Source organism: Hirundo rustica, chromosome 20, assembly GCF_015227805.2.
Source record: "Hirundo rustica isolate bHirRus1 chromosome 20, bHirRus1.pri.v3, whole genome shotgun sequence".
Classification (NCBI taxonomy): Eukaryota; Metazoa; Chordata; class Aves; order Passeriformes; family Hirundinidae; genus Hirundo; species Hirundo rustica.
Window position 1 is genome coordinate 3,184,160 of NC_053469.1, and position 19,660 is coordinate 3,203,819.

Below are 19,660 nucleotides of genomic sequence, written 5' to 3' on the forward strand. Positions count from 1 at the left end.
CCAGACCCGTGGGGAAGAGCCCTGGAGGGATTGTCCCATCCCTGGAAGTGTTCAGATGGGATTTTCAGCAACCTGGTCTAGTGGATGGTGTCCCTGCCCATCAGAACAAGATCTTTAAGGTCCCTTCTGACCTAAATCCCCCACAGCTGCAAGATTTCATCGCAGCCCCTTTTCCAGGGCTCAAAAAAACCTTTGTAACACCACTGGATTTCCCTTTTTCACACCAAATACTGCCTGAACATCCCTGGGTCGGCGCTCTGTGTGCCCAGGCTGAACACAGGTTTTGCCGTCACTGTTGGTTATTTGGGTAATGTCCCGTTGTTGGTCACCTCCCCCAACTCTTGGCACCCAAAAATTGTGAGGTCCAAGCCCCTTGCACGGGTGAAAAAGCCACCCCTGAGGAGCCACGTCCCCAATGTCCCCGAGGACAGGAGCCAGGGCCAGACCAGGGCTGGGCTGCAGCTCTGGAAGCGCGGAGGAGTTCAGGAGTTCAGCCACGGCTGCATGGCTGTGAAACGTCTCCAAGCTGCAAAATCAGCCTGGAAAAGCCACGTCCCAACCCCTGGCTGCTCTTCAAAGTCCAAATCCCAAGAGCAGATCAAAACAGATAAAAAACCCCTCGGATTCAGCCCCTCTCTGGGAGGGTTTGCATTGAACTCAGCTCCAAGCTGAGACCACAGCTCCCACCTCCTCTGTTTTCGTGATGTTTTGCCCCAAAAATCAAAGAGCTGCAGGGATATTTACTATCACACTCTGACCTGAAGCCCGGGCCTCTGCATCCCACTTCCATGTTCTGCTCCCCAATTTTCCGCAGCTGCTGGCAGCCTTCGGAGACACAGAGCAGCTCCAAAGTGCACTGTAGGTGCACAAAACCCTGCTCACGGCTTGTGTTGTGCCTCACCTCTTGTCCCTGTCCTTAAAAAGCCCTGGAATGTCTCCAATCAGCCCCTCGTGTGCCTGCTGGATCCCTGGAGAGGAAGAAACCCGGTGTTCCAGCTTGCACGGATGTAATAAAAGGAGGGAGGGAGAACCGTTCCTCAAAAGTCGCCCTTTGCGGGGCAGAAATCCCACAAAGGTTTCTCCTGGTTCGTGGGGCGCCTGGCTGCATTTTGGGGCGCAGTACCCTCCGCTCTGGGGCTATGGGACAAGCTCTGGTCCCTGGGCTTCTCCTCCCGAATCCCCTCAATCCCTGAATTTCTGCCATCCCAGCGTCCAGGCTGCCCCTTGCCCGCAGAGCTGCCAAACCTCCTCCCAAACCTCTCTGCCGACTCCTGCCAAAGCTGGCTGAGGCCCAGAGGAGCCGGGGGAAGAGTTTTGGAGGAATTCCAGGCAAAGGTGCAGCCGGAGAAAGCCGGGAGCATCCCGAGAGCGCCCTGGCAGAGCCACCAGCGATGCCACACGCGCTGCCGCGCTCCGGGGCTGGGCACCGGGATGCTCACACGTGGCCTCCAGCTGCCATCTAGTGTTTTCCGCATGGATCCTGCTGCCAGAGCCAGGGAAAAGCGGCCCCGAGCTGCGCTCGGCTGCAGCTCCAGCAGGACCCTGAGAGCGGCGGGGCAGGAGGGGGCTGCAGGCTCCCAGCGCCAGGAATTTCAGCCATCATGGAATAGATTGGGTTTTAGCTCTGCTGGGTCGGTGCCATGTTCCGAGGAAACAGAGCATCCAGACCTTCAAAGTGTTTATAAAATCCAGCAATTTAAAAACTGGCGAGATTAAATCAATCCAAATAACAACAACGACAGCAAAAAGGCCGGCTCTAATCACGGCAGACCGAGCTGGGATGGTGTCACATCAACAGGGAAGGGGCGGCCACAGCGCTTGTTGGGAGTCAGCTGGAGCTGCCAAAGGCAACAGTAATGCCACTTTCCCCTTGGAGAATTCCAGGGTTTGGCCCCGACATTCAGGTGACATCTGGGGGTGCATCCCCGTGTCCTGCTCCAGGGGACACTGGAGGCACCGGCAGAGGCGGCAGCAGCACCCCCGGCGCACGGGACGGGACGCACAGAGCTGGGGTGGCACCAAACGTTCCGCCCGGTCCCGGGGACGAGCTCCGGCCACCTTCGGCCCCATCTGGGCTTCTCCAGCCTGGCCTAAGGCGGCTGCAAACCCCAGCAGCTTTGGGCGAGCAGCCTTGCCCGTCTCCGAGCTTCCATTCGTTCAATCCCCTCTCCAAACGGAGACGAGGTGGTGAATTACCCCCGGCCCCTCCCGAGCACCGGATTGCTCGTGCTCAGAAGCAGCAGTGGTTGGTTTGTTTTGTAAACCAGGGCCCTTCCCTCCCTCCTTCCCTCCCTCCTTCCCTCCCTCCCGGTGCCGAAATCCAAGCCCTTCCCACCGAACAGAAGCTCCATTCATTCCCTGCTCGTTCCCTGTCAGCTCAATCCCTCCCAGGACCCTCCCGAGCCGGCTCTGGGGTTGGTGTGGACGCAGCTCCCGGCTGAGGCTGGCACAGATCTCTCGGGATGAGAGGCTTTGGCTGTGCTGTCCACCCTGGAATGTCGCGGGGATCACTCCGTGGGCTCTGGAGCTGCACCCTGCGCTCGGTGGGGACGGAAATGTCACAGCAGCCACCTCCGTGTCACCAAATGAACGCATGGGCCCGGGGCAACCTGGTCCTGAAGAGCACCGATGTTTTATGAAAATCAGATGATTTACTTCTCATTTCCAGTTCAGACTTCAACTTCTTGTTGCCCTCATAAGAATTCCCTGCAGGAGCCAGCAGGTTTGATGGAATTCTCCTCCTCCAGGCCCTCCCCACCCATCCCATCACCCCCTCCAGCCCTCGTGGCTCTCTGGGCTGTGACCTGAGGGCTCGGCGTGCAGGGCTGATCCTACATTATCCCAAAAGCATCCCAGATGATGGGAGAGTCCAGCAGGGTCCAGCCTTGTGGGGCTGCTGGAGCAGCACCTTGGGGTTAACTCTGAATTTGGGGGATATTTCTATTTGAGGCCTCTGCACTGACTTTTTGGTACATCCTGCTCCTCAGGAAGGTGCAACACCACCTTCCACTAAAGCAGCTTGTTCCAAACCCCATCCAACCTGGGCTTGAACACTTCCAGGGTTGGGGCAGCCACTGCTGGTGGGTGCAGCAGCATCACCCACACAAAGCTCAAACTCTCAGGGAGGCTCTTTGCACAAATAATAATAAAAAAATAGGACTGGCTTAAATTAAATGGCTCATCTCACTCTGACAAACTCAACTGCAAGAACCATGTGGGTTCAGCAAAAAAAAAAAATCCGCTCCCTGCACAACACAAACACAAACAACACCCGGAGCAGATGGGAGCAGCTGTCTGGGAAAATTGGTGCTAATTGTTGCTTTGCTGGAGAATTCACAGCAGCTCCTGGAGCAGGCAGAGCTCCCAGGAACGAGAGCATCAGCTCTGGTTTGGGTCTGGGGAAGGAAAAGAGGCTGAGGGGGTGAGTGGAACCCTGAAAGTGGCAAGGCCACAAGGAGGTAGAAGAGCCCGTGGTGACCCAACAGTGCCATCACCACCCAGGAGGGAAGATTTGACCAATCTGATCCCAGGGACTCTTGGAACCGCATCTGTTCTGGCAAACATTGGACAAATCCAAACCTTTCCTCTCCTGCCTTGCCCCAGCTCTGGGGTGGAGACAGCCTCCTTGAATTCCATGGATCCCCAGGAGTGGTCACAGGCTGTCAGAATTCAAGGAGCTCTGAGGCACAGGGTGGGATTGTCCCACCTCAGGATATTCCAGGGCGCTCTGATTTGGCCTAGAGGAGCGCTCAGCACAGGGTTTCATGTCCCAGATCATCTTTAATCGGGATTTAAAGGCATTTCCAAAGTTTCTCTCTGTTTCTCAGTATCGATCCCGTCAGGCTGTAAATGCTGCAGCTCAGCCATGCCTGAGCTCTGCCCCTCCTGCGCCAACCCCTGGCATTTCCAGGGAGCCTCTGCCCAAACCTGCCCTTCCCAAACCTTCCTTCAGCCCTCAACACCCAGAAATCTCTGCCCAGTTCGTGACATTATCCCCGTCCCAGACTCCATGGTGAGAAAGGAGGCGAAGTTTCCCAGCTTCTGTCGCTCTCCAGGCTGAGCCAGAAGCTGAGAGCTGAAAAACCTGGAGAGGTTCCACCTCTCCAGCAGCATTTTCATGCTCAAGTGGAGTCGCTGGAGCTCAGGAGAGGGAGATATTACGGCCTAATGCAAACAGCACTGAGAAGACTGAACACAATTAAGGCCCTAACGACAAATGTTGGACTTGGGTTTAAGCTGCCAAAAGAAAAAAAAAAAAAAAAATCTCCTTCCTAACATCCCTGCAGAGGGATAAAACGCTGAGCAAACCTGGGGGAAAGGGAGAGGAGATAGTGCTTTTCATTTCCTAGACTGATTTATGCTCTCCAAACAGCGTCGCACGCCGGCGCTGACAATTTCATGCTGAGTTACTCCCGCTGCCTTCCCCGCCAGAGCGGTACCTACAGATGGGAAGGAGATTTGGTGTGCCTGGAAAAGAGAGGGAATATTTCTAGTTGACAGCTTGTTTTCTTTGGTCAATGCACGGAAGGGTTTGAGTTCATTATTTCATGTCTAGGCTCGGTTCCCAGCCACCAAATGCAGAGCTGGAGATGTGAGGGGGGGTGTGAGACAGAAACACAAATTCTTCTCCTAAATTTGCCGGAGCAAGTGAGCAAGAAGTGCCTGGGGACATGGAAATTAGTTAATTGCTGTAATCCGAGTCCTGGAGAACATTTTAATTGGGTTGCAGAGGGGAATTCAGTGCTTTAAAGCACTTTTGGAGCCAAAAACCTTGAGGTACCCATGGTTGGCTGGGGCTGAGCCCCGAGGGAGGAGATTCGGGAGGGAGTGGACGAGGAGGAGGCACAGAAGCAGCACCTGGGGCGTGGCTGATGGGCACCTCCAGCTCCCAGCCCTGCCAGGACTGCTCTGAGTGCTCAGAGAGCTCAGCCAGGCCTGGGGCGCAGAGCCCTCACCTTCCCCTCACCTTCCCCTCACCTTCCCCTCACCTTCCCCTCACCTTCCCCTCACCTGCCTCGTGCCCATCCATGATTTAGGATCAGTTTTGGCAGAACATTTGGAAAAACGTTTCCTTCATGATGTGATTCACAAAGCAAAGGTGGGGATTTGGAGAGGGTTTGAGGGGTTGGATGCCTCCTGTTCCACACCCAGCTGGTGGAAACTGCTGGGACTCAGGTCCTTAAATAACTTTTCAGTGCTGTCTGTGTGACTTGGACGGGAGGATCCCTTGCAAGGGGGGGGGCTGGAAAACGTTTGAATTCTCATTTGCATTCCTGCCTTCCCCTGAGGGGTCTGCGAAGAGCCAGCAAAGCCTTTCAGGATGCTGAGAGCAGCCTGGGCAGGGTGCTTGGGGTGCGTTGTCCAAAGTCCTGACCTGCGTCTCCACAGACACGTCAGGGGATGCTCTTCGCTCTCGCCACTGAAAAAAATCGTGTAGCGGGTTCAGAACGCCAGTCCTGAGCTGTGTAAACAGCTTGGAGAGGTCAGGGCAGGGAAAACACACATTCCCAGGACAGCTGGGCTGGCAGTGGCTGCGTGGGTGGAATGCAGAGCCGGGGAGCTCGCGGGGCACCGTCACCTCAACAGGACACGGCAGGGACAAGAGCCACAAGAGCTGAGAAATCTGATCCCAGTGACACTTGGAACCACGTCTGTTCTGGCCAATGGACAAATCCAAACCTTTCCTCTCCTCAAGCCTCTCCTGCCCTGCCCCAGCTGGAGGATGGACACAGCCCTCTTGAACCCCCTGGGTGCCCAGGGAAGGGTCACAGCACAAAGGCTGTCAGAATTCACGGAGCTCTGAGGCACAGGTGGGATTGCCGTGCTGCGGGGACAGGTCACGGCCTGGCACCTGCTGGGCTGAGCTCCCCTCCTGCTTCTGAGGCTCTGCAAGGGGAGTCCGCGGTTCCACCGTGACCACACCCAGCTGCTGGGCTCTTCCTTCTCCTCTGTAGGAGTTCTTGCTCCTTGGGTCCCCATCCCTCACATCCCTCCCTCCCTCCTGGAGGATTTTTTGTTTGCTTTTGCTCAAACCCACAGCTGTCACCGTGTCCCCATTTCCAGCCCTGACATTTTTGCTTTCCAGGAACGTTTGTGTTTTGTTGTTTCCAGCTTCTGGCAAACCCATCCTGCGCTGGAGCTGGGCTGGGCCTGGCTCTCCAATGCCAGGCTCCCCAGGGATTCACCCCATCCCAAACCCCCCAGACTGTGCAGTGGCAGGCAGACAGGTTAGCTGGAAGTTGTCTGAACACTGAAATTCTCATGGCTGCCAAGCTGGGATCAACATCCCCTGCTCATCCCATTCACCAGCTTCCAAAAATGAGTTGTCCTGCTCAGTGTGAGCAAGAGGAGCCCAGCCTGGGCTGTGTCTGAGCCGGGAGAAATCCATTCCCAGCGCTGTCCGTGAGGATTTTGGGACTTGTGGGAGATGCAGATGGCAGCAGGACAGAGGAGGAGATCGTTTGGAGGGACCCAAGAGTCATTTCCCCTCTCCCAAGGGATCAGCGAGGCTCAGCCAAGACCAGGAAAGCAATAAAGAAGAAGTCCATCTGGACAACACCCTTCTTCTGATTCAGAATGGGAAATAAAATGCCAGAAAAGGAGTTTTGTTTTTTTTTTTTTTTTTTTTTTGAGCAGCCAGTAGGGCCTTCATACTTTCCCACTGACATCATCCAGCATGGTTTGAATCTACAGTGGCTGGTAAAGCCTCAAAGGCATAATCGCAGTTGTCTTAGGAAAGTGAAATCATATGGTGCTCCCAAGATCTCCTCCCCTTCGCCTTTTTCCTCCTTTTTTCTTTTCTTCCCCCCTCCCTTTTAATGTTTCTCGCTCAGCTTCCAGATGTTTCCTGAGGGAGAAAAGAAGGAGAACGAGAGGCAAAGCGAGGCCCGGAGCAGGATGCTGGAGTGGAAAAGGCCACGTGGCAGTGGGAGCTTCCCAGCCAGAGGAGGGGAGTGCTGGGAGGCTGCCGGGGCACGGAGACCTGGCTGGACACTCCTCGTCCCATCCCAATCCCCTCCCAATCCCATCCCAATCCAATCCCACCAGGAGCTGCTCCAGCCTCTCCATGGCCCAGACAGGAGCTGAGCAAGGGGTGCTGAGCACCAACTCGTGCCCCGGGCACAGCATCCACAGCTGGGGAACTCCAGAGCCGGGAAGGAATTTTCCAACCTTTTGGGATGCAGGATGCAGGATGAAGGATTTGGGATGTGGGATATGGGATGCGGGATGTGGGATGGGGGATGCTGGATTCAGGATGTGAGGTGCAGGATTTGGGACGCAGGATTTGGGATGCGGGATGCGGGGTGCAGGACGTGGGATGCAGGATTTGGGATGCGGGATGCAGGATTTGGGATGCGGGATGCGGATGCGGGATGCGGTACCCAGGGCCGGCCGTTGCCATGGAGACGCTGGGGCTGCGCGGGGTTCGGGCGCCACCCGGTGGGAACGCGGGCACATCGCAGCCCCAAAATCCCGAATTCCCCGGGAATGGATCCGCGGAATCCCGGGCCGAGGGATCCCCGCAAAACCACGAATTCCCGCAGAGTCCCAGACCCCGCCGATTGACAGCTGAGGGTTCGCGGCAGCCTCTTCCCCACCCGGTGCGGGAGCAGAGCACCAGAACTGAGGGAATTCTTTCCTCTTCCCGACCTTGCTGAAGGCAGCGCAAATCTGCGGAGCCAATTTCAAATCTTCCTTCCTGGCGCGATCCTGAGGGCACGTTAACAAGCCACAGCCTTCCCCCAGCCGCCCCAAAAGCGCTTCAATGGGGGCGAGCTGGGACTTGTCGGCACGAGGAAATGAAGGGGGTCATCGGGAACTTCCCGAGGCTTCCCAAGAAACCTGTCCATCCCACTGCCTTCTGATCCCGGCTTCCATGAGCTTATCCCTTCCAGATCATGCAAATCCCCTGAACGCAGCAGGCCCAGGGAGGTTCCCGAGTTGATGTGCCGGATTTTCCTTTCAGGTTGGATTTTTTCCCATGGGAAAAAGGAAAAAAAAAAAAAACTTTATTCAGCGTGGAACCCCTACACGCACTCCTGGCATGAAGGATTCTGGAACCAGAAGTGTGGGAGAGTGACTCTCTGCGGCACCAGGCACCAGGATGAAATCTCCCAGCAGAGCAGAGGGAATTCGGGCAGTTCAGAGCTGTCGTAGGCAAAAATCCACAGCTGGAATTGTGAAATCTCACCGGTGGGAAAGAACTGGGTCTGTATTAATAGGAGAGGAATGGTGAATTTTGGAGCTCTCAGGCAGAAGCCAATCTGCAAACAGAGCAGGGGAGTTGTGTGTTTGGATAAATTAAAGCAGAATATCCCGAGTGAGGCAACTGAAAAAGAGCCAAGAGACAGAGCCACGGGTTAGGAAGCTGCTCACACAGGGTGCTCCTGCGGCATGGGTTGTTCAGAGCAGGGAAAATGGGGATTTACATTTCTGGAAACAAATGAAACCAGAAAAAGTCATTCTCGAGCTGAAGATGTGGGTTTGGAGAGTGGGAGGGGGGTCTGGGAAAAGAGAAATTTCCTCGTGGCTGGAGGAAATGTCCTCGGGAGTTGGTAAGGCCCGGGAAGAGTGGGGGATGCTCAGGGCGAGCGCACTGGGGGGAGCAAGAGAGCCGGAGTGAGGGAAGGAGCCGGGAGCGGCTCAGGAGTGTGACAAACCCAGCACAGAGCCGGGAGAGGCTCAGGAGTGTGACAAACCCAGCACAGAACCGGGAGAGGCTCAGGAGTGTGACAAACCCAGCACAGAGCACCTCAGGAGTGTGACAAACCCAGCACAGAGCACCTCAGGAGTGTGACAAACCCAGCACAGATCCAGGAGCAGCTCAGGAGTGTGACAAACCCAGCACAGATCCAGGAGCAGCTCAGGAGTGTGACAAACCCAGCACAGAGCAGCTCAGGAGTGTGACAAACCCAGCACAGACCCAGGAGCAGCTCAGGGGTGTGACAAACCCAGCACAGACCCAGGAGCAGCTCAGGAGTGTGACAAACCCAGCACAGAGCAGCTCAGGAGTGACAAACCCAGCACAGAGCCGTGCCGGGCTGGCCTTTGCTCCATGACAAGGGACGTGGCCGTGTCACACCCCTGGCACTGTCCCTGTGCTCGGCTCCAGCTGCCAAAGCCCTTGTGCTGTTTCCTGCTCACACAGGGAGGTGAAAGCTCCTCTGTCTCTGCGCTGTTCCCCCTCAGCCCCTTTGTCCCAGCTCTCTGCTCATCCCCTCCAAGCCCTCACCTTCGGGTGTCCTGCCTGTCCCCAGGGTCCCACAGGGATGGAGAGCTGCTCCAGCGGGACAGACCCGCCCTGCCCGGATCTCTGAGCTCCTCTGCTCCCAGCCCAGGCCTTGCTCAGGCAGAAGGAGTCCCCAGCCTCTCGGTTATCGCCTCAGGACCCGGATTTTGGCTCTTCAAACGCCTCTTTTCTAAACCTCTATAAATAAACCCCATTTCTGCGTGCTTGAGTTAACATTAGCCCAAAAAGCACCCTCCTTATAGCTCATGTCAGGCAAACAAGACAGGCTTGATAAGTGGAGAGAGTGATTTATGAAGGCGCCATATGGGAGCTTGTCTAAGAATCATAATTGATTAGTGAGCTGCAGAAATATTGCCGTGGTTCAGCTCCTCCGAGGGGCCTGGTGCCTGTTCCAACACAAAAATCACCCTCCATCCTCACCCTGAAGGCAGCCAAATTCCCTGCGGGGCTTCTCAGCCCTGTCCCACCTTTTGGTGACTCTGGAAAACTCCTGAGAGGGAGAGGAGAGGAGAGGAGAGGAGAGGAGAGGAGAGGAGAGGAGAGGAGAGGAGAGGAGAGGAGAGGAGAGGAGAGGAGAGGAGAGGAGAGGAGAGGAGAGGAGAGGAGAGGAGAGGAGAGGAGAGGAGAGGAGAGGAGAGGAGAGGAGAGGTGGGTGTGGGTACAGCGGTCAATCTGCCAAGCCCAAGGATTTTCTCCACCCTCCAGGAAGAACTCCTGGCCTGGGATCTGTCTAGACACTGCAGGCAGGTCCCAGGCCGTGGGGATTCTCATGGCAGGAGCTCCCAGCGCTGACAGATGATCCCAGGCAGGCAGGGAAGGGAGGAAAACACCCTGGATTCCCTCTTCACCGGGGCTGAGAGGATCCCTCAGCACACGGAGTGCTCAGGACACACTGGATTTGTCCTGCAGCACGTTGCAGCTTTCCCAGGGCTGTCCTGACCCCCAGCACGAAGCTTTGGGGATCTCTCAGTGCCTTCTGTGCATTTAAAAAACTCCTTCCAGGCTCATGGCCTCAGTGTGTCACCGGGCACGAAGCGAGACATCAACCACTCAATTTAGAGCGCGTGCCAAAAAAAAAAACAAGAAAACAACCTATTCCGAGCAGCAGGCAGCATCCAGCGCCCGTTAGCCAAGAGCTGTTGAGTTAATTAGAAATGTATATTTGATACCGGGGCCTCGCGGGGCCCCGCGCGCCGCCAAGGTTTAATAATTGATCGGTAATTTATTTGCCCATTAATTCTCCCTGTTTCAGAGCCCGGCCAGGAGCTGGCGCGGCCTCGTCCATCATCGCGGCGCAGCCCCTGCTCCCCCTGAGCCGCCGGGGGTGACGGCCTGGAGCCGCTCCCGAAGCTTTTGGTGGGAGGAAGATCAACAAAGGGGTTCCTTCCCCGCGGGCTCGTGTCAGCGCCAGCCGGGCTCCGGGAATTATTGATTCCCTTCCCATAAGGTTTGCATTTCCAGGGGAAGCGGCCGGGCGCTCACGGGCAGCGCGTCCCGGGGCTCCATCCGTCACGGCGCGGCGGCGGGGCTGATCCGAGCTCCAGGCGGGGCGCGCCTCGCCTCCCCTCGCTGCCCCCCTTTCCCCAGGTGCCCGTTCCCCGTTGATCGGAGGGAAAACGTAATTACAGTCCCCGGGAGCCCCAGTGGGTTCTCCTGTCGCGGGAGCAGGGGTTCGTTCCCATCCGCTCGTTCCTTTCGTTCGCCGGGTGTTTTCCGGAAATTTCACGGCTGTGTCTGACTCGGAGTTTTCAAACTCCAAAGCAGGGGAAAAGGGTGTTTCCCAGATGTTTCTAGGAATGTCCCGAGGGACAGCCTGGATGGGCCAGAGGACGCCTGAGTAGCAGGGCAAGCAGGCAAAAATCCCAGCAGGATGGGAAAGGGCCCTGACAACAGCAGCTGGCGAGGAGGAAAATATTATGAACAGTCAAGAAGAACATTTCACAGAGGTGAAAATCCCATTTTTAATCAAGAAAATACATAAAATAATCAAGAAAATCCACATTCTCGCTAGGCAGAGAGCCCTGTGCCTGCCCAGTGCAATCCTCCTCCACTTCTGGAAACCTCTGGCTGTCAGAACATGCCCTGATGCAGGAATGAGGATGGGGAAAGTGGCTCGGGATGGGGCAGGAATGCCAGCTCCCCGCATGGGCAGGGCAGAGACAAGACAAAAGCCTCCAGGAAGGTTGGGAGGCCCGGGGATGGTTTTGGCAGGAGGGAGGCCACGGAACAAGGCAATCTCCCTGTGTGAAATCCCACGGGGAGCTGCTGCTATAAATAAGGCTGACGGATTGATTGCCATAAATCACAACCCTGCCGACACCCCAGAGCTCTGGCAAGCAGTGGGATGCTCGTGGGGCTGGTTCTGGTCCCTTGGCAGAGGCAGCAGAGAGATTACTCATTCCTTGTGTTTCCTGGATCCACCTCCTCCCTCCCCCACAGGACCAGGGCTGGAAGAGAAGGATGGGTTGAATCTCCTGGGGAAGGGGTCGGTGACATCTCTTCATCATGGGGGTCCTTGGATTTGTGGAGTTAAGTCCTTGTAGTTGCAGGGAAAGTGATGCTTTACAGCTTGTTTTTGGCAGGAAAAAACCCAAAAAACAATCCAAATCCTCTTCCCTTGAGGTTAAATCCCTTATTTACATGGAGCTGTGGGGTAGCCCTGAGCTCTGGAGCACCTCAGAGGGGACACAGCTCTCACCACAGCCAGGTTTGCCCTCAGCCTCGAGCTGGCCTGGTCCAGAAATGCTCCAGAATAAAAGCCATGGAGCAGGATCAGCCCAGGATCAGCTCACACCTGCCTGGGAATAATCCTCTGGGAGCACAGACCCCACCCAGCGCTCTCCCTAGAACTGGGTGTAGCGGTGACAACCCGGGGCAGCACAAAAACACCTGGTTCCTTTGTCGGAGCTGCCCTGGCTCCAGCAGCATTCCTGATTTACATCCCTGGGAAGAGTCGAGAGTTTTCCCTGGATAAAGTCCCCCGGCAAAACCCAACAGCCCCCAGCCAGCTCCAGAGTCTAGAGCTTGCCCCTCTCCTCCAACCCCTTCAAAACCTTTCCCACAAACACACTTCCCTTAAAGTTCACGATGCTCTGGGCACAAATCCTTCTCCTTCCTTCCCTGCTGCTGGAAGTTCGCTGCCGGCTGCGTATTTTTAGATTTTTACAAACGTCACCCTCGAGCGCTCGGAGCGCGCGTAAGTACCGTAAGAAACAAACCCACACAGGCTTGCTGTCAATAACCCAGCCTCAGTTGGACTCCCTGCAGCCCTGGCACCGTAAATTACAGCCTTCCCCCCGGCCCTGAAATGATGCCTGGCTGCTTATTATCGGCTTTCATCTTTATTGCCTCCTCAGGTGGAATGGTTGGAGCGACAACAGCAGAGAGCCAGCCACAAATCGCGTCCGCCGGCTGCCTTGCTGCTGCTTGGCTGCGGGATGAGGGCTCAGGGAGCCCCCAGGATCCTGCAGGGATGCTGGCACCGGCCACACAGCACCCAGCAGTCCAGGGGGAATTCCTAAATCCCAGCGTGGGGATGCCCTGGACCTAATTCCTCCTCTCACTCATCCCACTGCAAATTTTTCTTCTCTGCGAGCATCCCGTATCAGACCCCAGTGAATCCACGGCTGCCTGGATGTACAAATGGCTCTGGAATTGGAGAATACTTCCCGGGGCTGATCCTTTCACTGCCACAAATTGGTCCCCCAAGTGTCTCTGCTGTCACCAGAACAGTCTGATTTGTGCCTGGGGATGTGGGGCTGGGTCAGGTCAGAGTTAAAACTGGCTGAACTGAGCTCTTGTGGCTTTGAAACCCGTGGGGAGCACTGGAAGGAGTCTCCTGTCAATGATCCTCTTCCAAGGGGGCCAAGCAGAGAGCTTGGGGAGGCAGAGAAGAGGTGGGAACTCCCAGCAGAGGAAGGCGGCACAGGCCGGTGATCCCCTGGAAAGAAAGAAGGAAATTTATCAGCACATAAAGACCTGAGCCTTCCAGGCAGGGGTTAATCCGGGGGGGCTTTGGGGAGCCACCCCCACCCCGCGGACAGCAGGAAATTCTGTTCTTTGCCATGAGGAGGGAAAGAATCCCAGAGCAGGAGCGGACAGGCCAGAGCAAGCTTTTCTCCTCGGAGCGGAGGATCCAGTTCCAGCGTGAGGAAACGTCCCGGGAGCGCCCGGGAACGGGAGGAGTCTGCTCGGGCTGGGAGGGGAGGGGAGGCTGAGGGTGATGGACACCTGGGAGCAGCTCTGTCACCCTGCCCTGACACCCTGCCACTCTGCTGTGTCACCCTGCCACCTCCCTGCCACCTCCCTGCCGCCTGGAGTGCGTGGGACTGAAGAGGGATGGACTGGGGTGGAGCAGGGATGGAGAAGGGTTGGGGCAGGGACAGGACAGGGATGGGAAAAATATGGGAGAGGGTTGGAGCAGGGACAAGGATGGGACAGGAATCAGGCAGGGCTGGAGCAGGACTGAGACAAGGATGAAGCAGGGTGGAGCAGGGCTGGGAAGAGGATGGGACAGGGCTGGAACAGGGCTGGGATGAGGATGGGACAGGGCTGGAACAGGGCTGGGATGAGGATGGGACAGGGCTGGGATGAGGATGGGACAGGGCTGGGATGATGATGGGACAGGGCTGGGATGAGGATGGGACAGGGCTGGGATGAGGATGGGACAGGGCTGGAGCAGGGATGAAGGACTCTGGCTGGTGGCTGGTGGGGGCTGAGACCCCCACGGCAGCAGGACAGTGCCATTCCTCTCTGCTCATCCTGAGGCATTTGGGGATCACAATTCACTTCACCGCCAGCCCAGGGCTGAGGAAAGGCTTTCCCCTCGCTCTGGGCTGGTGGGACATTGCAGGGACAAAGGTTTCCTCCGTCTGCAGTGAGGTTTAACCCCTTCCCAGGCTCTTCCAGGGCTCTGGAACCGCTTCCCTGCCATGGAGATGAAGCTGCAGCTCCTCCAGCCCCTCCTGGTGACACAGCCCTGAGGACCACACCACTCTCCAGTGATGTGCTGTATCCCTCTCCCTCTCCCTGGCAAGCAGGAAAAGACTGAGCAGTCAAGAAGAACATTTCACAGAGGTGAAAATGGTGAAAATCCCGCTTTTAATCAAGAAAATACAGAAAATAATCAAGAAAAGCCACATTCTCGCTAGGAAGGAGACCCCTGTGCCTGCCCAGTGCTGGCTCCCCTCTTATCTCAGCAATCCTCATCCACCTCTGGAAACCTCTGGCTGTCAGGACATGCCCTGACGCAGGAATAAGGATGGGAAAAGTGGCTCGGGATGGGGCAGGAATGCCAATCCCTCACTCACCACAATCAGGACGAGTGGAAAGCAGCCCCCACTCCTGAGTGGGAGCCCCAGGAAGGGACCCCAGCCTGCAAAGCTCACCAGCAGCAAAGCAGGAACACCCAGGATCACCCAGGCTGGAAAAGAACTTGGAGACCATCGAGTCCAACCCTTCCCAGTCTGCTGGGGCCAGCCTTGAGCCAGGAAATTCCCCCTCCATCCCTCGGCTCTCTCCCCAGTGAACTCACACAAGGATGGGGCTGCTCCTCTTACAAGCAGGAGGCTTTTATGTTATAAATTAAAAGATCCAGACAAAACGAACCCCGAGAGCCAAGTCCTCAGGAATCACTCAATGACTCCAACACGAGCTTTTCACAGGAAAATAAATTCAATGCCCTGGCTGCTTTAATCATCAGGCTTTTCTACCTTTACCAGCACCCCAGCCAACACTTGTGCCTTCACTTCATGCTCTTCAGCCTAATGCCCGCCACAGAAGGAATCCAGCAGAAAGCCTGGCTGATAACTCCAGCGAATTTCCATCTGACCCTCCCCTTGGGTTCTGGGGTGAGTGTTGAGTGAATGAGCTCTAAAAGCATCTTTTCATTTCGCCTTGGCTCCCCCAGCCAAGAATCATACCTCACTCTGTCAGAAGAAAAACAAGATGTGGGCTTAGAGCAACGGGGCGGCGCTGGAGCCCGCGGTGGAAAATCTTCGCCTCCGAAGCCAAACAAGGTTTCACTGCCAGTGTTGTAAGGCAGGGAGATGCAGAATTCTTGTGGCTGGTATTTCTCGCCCGTGCCTCGGGATCTGGGGCTCTTTGGAAGTGAAAGAGCCTCGGTTTAGGCAATGATTTAAACGAGGGTTTGTTAACCCTTGGTCAGGCTGCGAGGGAGGAGCTGGCACGGGCATCCCGCGAAGGGAAAATGGGTTAAAACTCATTGAAATTCAATGTTTGGGCTGTTGGGCTGTGCAACTCGCCTCAGCAGGAAATTTCGGAGTCAGGACAGGAATTTTGGGGTCAGGACAGGAATTCCAGAGCCGGGGCAAGGAGGAGGGAAGGAGATGGAAGTGATTGAGAGCAAAGCATCTTTTAGGGGCAGAAAACGGCCCAGAAGGGCCTGATTTGGGGAGCTGGGGAGGGAGAGAGGCAGAGCTTCACTGCCTCATCCTCACAGCCTCGCAGGGTGAGGGCAGAAGAGAAAAAAACAAACAAAATAAAACTTTAAAACCTCCCCAAATGCCCCACAATTATTTTATATATTTTATATATATACACAGATTGTTTCATTCCAGCCGCAGGGCTGCTCTGGGCAGGGGAATGGGAGCTGGGTAGGGAGAGAGGGAATCGGGCAGGGGAGAGGGATCCAGGAAAAGGAGTGAGATTCCTGGAATGGGAGTGGGATCCTGGGAATGGGAGTGGGATCCTGGGAATGGGAGTGGGATCCTGGGAATGGGAGTGGGATCCCAGGAAAAGGAGTGCGATCCCGGGAATGGGAATGGGGCCCAGGAAAAGGAGTGATATCCTGGTCAGAGGATTGGGATGCCGGCCAGGGAAGGGCATCCCGGGCAGGGCTCGCTGCGGTCGGGAGATGGCAGCAGCTCTTTGCTCTTTGCTCTTCGCTCGGACGGGCCAGGCCGGCTCCCGGCGGTTCCCGGGGCTCTGTCCCCAATCCCGGTGGGATCAGCCCCGCTCCGGGAGCCTCCGCAGCCCCGGCCCTGCTCCGCCGCTCTCACCCACGCTCTACATGCAGGAAAAATCTCTCCCAGCGCTTCCCAGCCCGAATCCCACCTGGAAACGCCGGGAGCGCAATTCCCACCCCGCCCTGGCGAGCCGGGGATGGAGCGGGAAGCGCTGGGGCACGGGAGAGGATCAGCAGAACTCCCGAAATTTATTGGAAACGGAGCCTGAACCTGAAATCCTCGCAGCTCCCCCGGCGCTCCGGGTTCCGCCCAGAGCGGGGCGAGGCTGGGCCGTGCCGGGGGTGGGCGTGGGGACCCCCGCGGGAATGTCACCGGGACAATGCGCTGCTGCAGGACCAGGTGCCCTCTGCGGGAAAAAGCGGCCCCGAGAGGCCCCGAGGAGACCCCGAGCCCGGGGCCGGGCGGGGTGAAAAGGTTGCTGGAGAGAGGTCAGGAGGAGAAAAAAACCAACCTGCTTTTCCTCGGCAATTATGAGGTGACAAATTACCGGCGAAAGAGCTCATCTGTCTGGGTTTGTTTGGAGAGTCCCCTCCTCGCCGCAAGGCTGAGGGCCGGGATCACAGCCCTTCTCCTAAGGATTCCCAAACGCCCTGCTGACAGCCCGCTCCATCTCTGTCAGCGCTGGGAAGGCTCGGAAATTAAACCGTGCCTCTTTCCAAGAGCTCGGAAATTAAACCGTGCCTCTTTCCAGGAGCCAGCCCTGCATCCCCAGCGCAGCATCTCCCACCCTCCATCCCCTCCGGCAGCGCCCTGAGCACAGGGAATGGCATTTTGCGGGGGAAGCTGGAGTCCCCCTCCCGATCCTCATCTCCAAGAGCTCAGGATTTAAGGAATTGCGGTGTTCCTGATAAAGCGGAGAGCCCCGGAGCTCCCCGCGCCGAGGCCTCCACGCTGCTCCCAGGGCAAGGGTGAATCCCTGGCACAGCAGCCCGGAGACACAACAAAAGCGCGGAGCTCGGGCATGGGATGAGAGCTTTAATGGCCTCACAATCACCTGCCGGTATCAAGGAACCCGGAGGAGAGTCAAAACAGGCGCTTTGATCCCTGCGGAAGCTGGAAAAACAGCAACGGCTTGGCCAAGGAGCAAACCACCTCCTCCTCCTCCTCCTCCTCCTCCTCCTCCTCCTCCTCCTCCTCCCTCGCCGGCAGCAGAGGAGAGAGAGCAGAGCCCTTGCCCTGGTTTGGGGTCCGGGAGTGCCCCCAAAGCAGAAAATACAGCAGGAACCGAACACAAGATTAAAAAAAAAAAAAAAAAAAAAAAAAAAAAAAAAAAAAAAAAGGGGGGGGGAACAAAAAAACAAACAAAAAAAACCCCACAAAAACCAAACCAACACACAACCCACACCCCACACCCCCCCCCCCAAAAAAAAAGCCACAAACACACAAACAAACAAAAAAACCACCAAAAATCAGTGGCCGGCTCGTCTCTGCTTCCCTTTCTGTTATTAGCATCATTAAAAATAGAAGCAAAGCCGATTTTTTCAAAGCCGAGCGCGGTCTCCCAGCCAGCGGGCAGCAGCGACCCGGGCAGCGCTGGGAGCATCCCGGCTCTGCCCCACGGACCCCGGCCCGCTCCACCCGGGACAAGAGGGACAGAAACCCTCGGGAGGGAGGTCAGTGTTTGCTCTCCAAACACCCGGAGGTTGACGAGGCGCCCTGAGCCGCTGGAGATGGGAGCGTGGCCGGGGCTCCCGGCTCCCTGCGGGCTCCCGAAGCGGGGCGGGGAGTGGGAGCAGGTAAAAAAAAACCCCTGTGCTCCTTCCCCTGCCCTCCTCGAGCCTCCTTCCCGAATGGAAACACTCGTTTTTCCCAAATGAGGAAACACGGATGGGCGCTAACCGAATGGAGCCTCTGTTTTTCCATCCGCAGCCGGCGGGGGAGGATTTATCCCGCCCGTAAAGCCCGGAGCGAGTTCAGTCCCGTCTGAACCCGGCAACAAATCCGGGTTTAAACTCGGGCTGAAAGCTCCCGTTCTCCCCTCCTCCGCTCCGGGGGCCGCTCCAGGAGGGATCGGGGCTGGAAAACATCGCCCTCATCCCATGCCGAGCGCTGCCCAGCCCCAAAAATCCCTCGGTGCCCCCAGAGCCGAGCCCTGGCACTGGGACAGACCCCAGCCGCAGCCCCGGGATGCGCCCCGCAGGCAGCGACGGGAATGTCACCGCTGGCATCCCTGCGACACGCAGCGGGGACCAAGGCATCGGGACATCTCCCGTGGAAAACAGCCGAGGGAAAGGGGAAAGTCCTGGCGAGAGCTGGGGCTCGCTCGCTCCCTCCCTGCAGCCAGCCGGGGTCTCCTTGGATTTGCAGTGCCCGGGAATGGGGACCCTGACGGGGACAGCCCCCCTCAACCACCCCAAGATACACCAAAAAGAACAAACGAGGACTTGGACTGGGTTATATTTTAAAATGCTCGTATATTTTCTTTTTTTTTTTTTTTTTTCCTCCTTTTTTTTCTTTTTCTCTTTTTTTTTTTCTTTTTTCTTCTCATTTCTTATTTTTTTCCCCCCACAATTCTAATACAATTGTTCTCAAAATACTGGCGTTTCCAGCAGAGGTTCTTCCTCTCTCTCTCTCTCTTTTTTTGTTTTTTTTTTCCTTCTTTTCTTTTTTTTTTTTTTTTTTTAACCTTTTTTGTCGTTTTTGAAGTGAATAATAATAATATACGGTAGTGATTTCACAGTAAAACAGACCTGCGGGAACGCCAGAGATACGTGACAAAAGACACCCCCAGACCAGCCCTCCCCCTCCCTCCCACCCCTCTCCCATGCCCAAAAACATTTTGGAAGTGGTGGGGGGGAAGAAAAAAAAATAAAAAGTTCATTCAAAAAAATTATTTCAAAAGAGATTTCATATAAAGCCTTTAAAACACGGTCAGAAAGTTTCTCCCTCTTCTCCACATCCCTGTGGCTGAACACTTACAGAGAGAAAGAGAGAAAAAAATAGAGAGAGTTCATAACAATCTCTGTAGAAGAAACAAAACAATCCAGGAAAGAAAATATCCAAGGATAAGGTAAGGGATAAAATTACATTTGTACAAAAATAGATTTTAACTTTATTGATGCTTTAGATATTTTTTTTTCCTTATCTTTTTTTTTAATCATTCTAAATTTTAATGTCTTTTTTTCTTTTTTTTTTTTAATCTATGTATCCCATAGCCAAGGCATCCATCACTAAGTATTGGGAATTGCTAAAGCTATTCTTTTACTCCAAACCACCTGCTTGAAAGAAAGAAAGAAAAAAAAAAGAAGAAGAAAAATAAAAGAAAAATGAAAGAAAATGAAGAAGAAGAAAAAAAAAAACAACAAAAAACCAAAAAAGGCATCTTAAAATAGATGCAGTTCCTTTGTCTCGAGGAATAAAAATCCAGATTTGGCATCTGCCAATTTGGAAAGGGATTCGGATGCAATGCAAGCAAAACAAGGAG

General features: G+C 55.5%; 1 protein-coding gene across 1 annotated transcript in view; it reads right to left on the bottom strand.

Annotated features, from left to right (window-relative positions):
* Positions 1-11,209: 11,209 nt before the first annotated feature.
* The window catches only part of RXRA (retinoid X receptor alpha), a 108,992-nt gene continuing 100,541 nt past the window's right edge, over positions 11,210-19,660 (bottom strand). The window contains exon 11 of the mRNA XM_040083246.2: positions 11,210-13,190. The gene's annotated coding sequence lies outside the window, so the exon portion shown is untranslated. The remainder of the gene's footprint in view (positions 13,191-19,660) is intronic.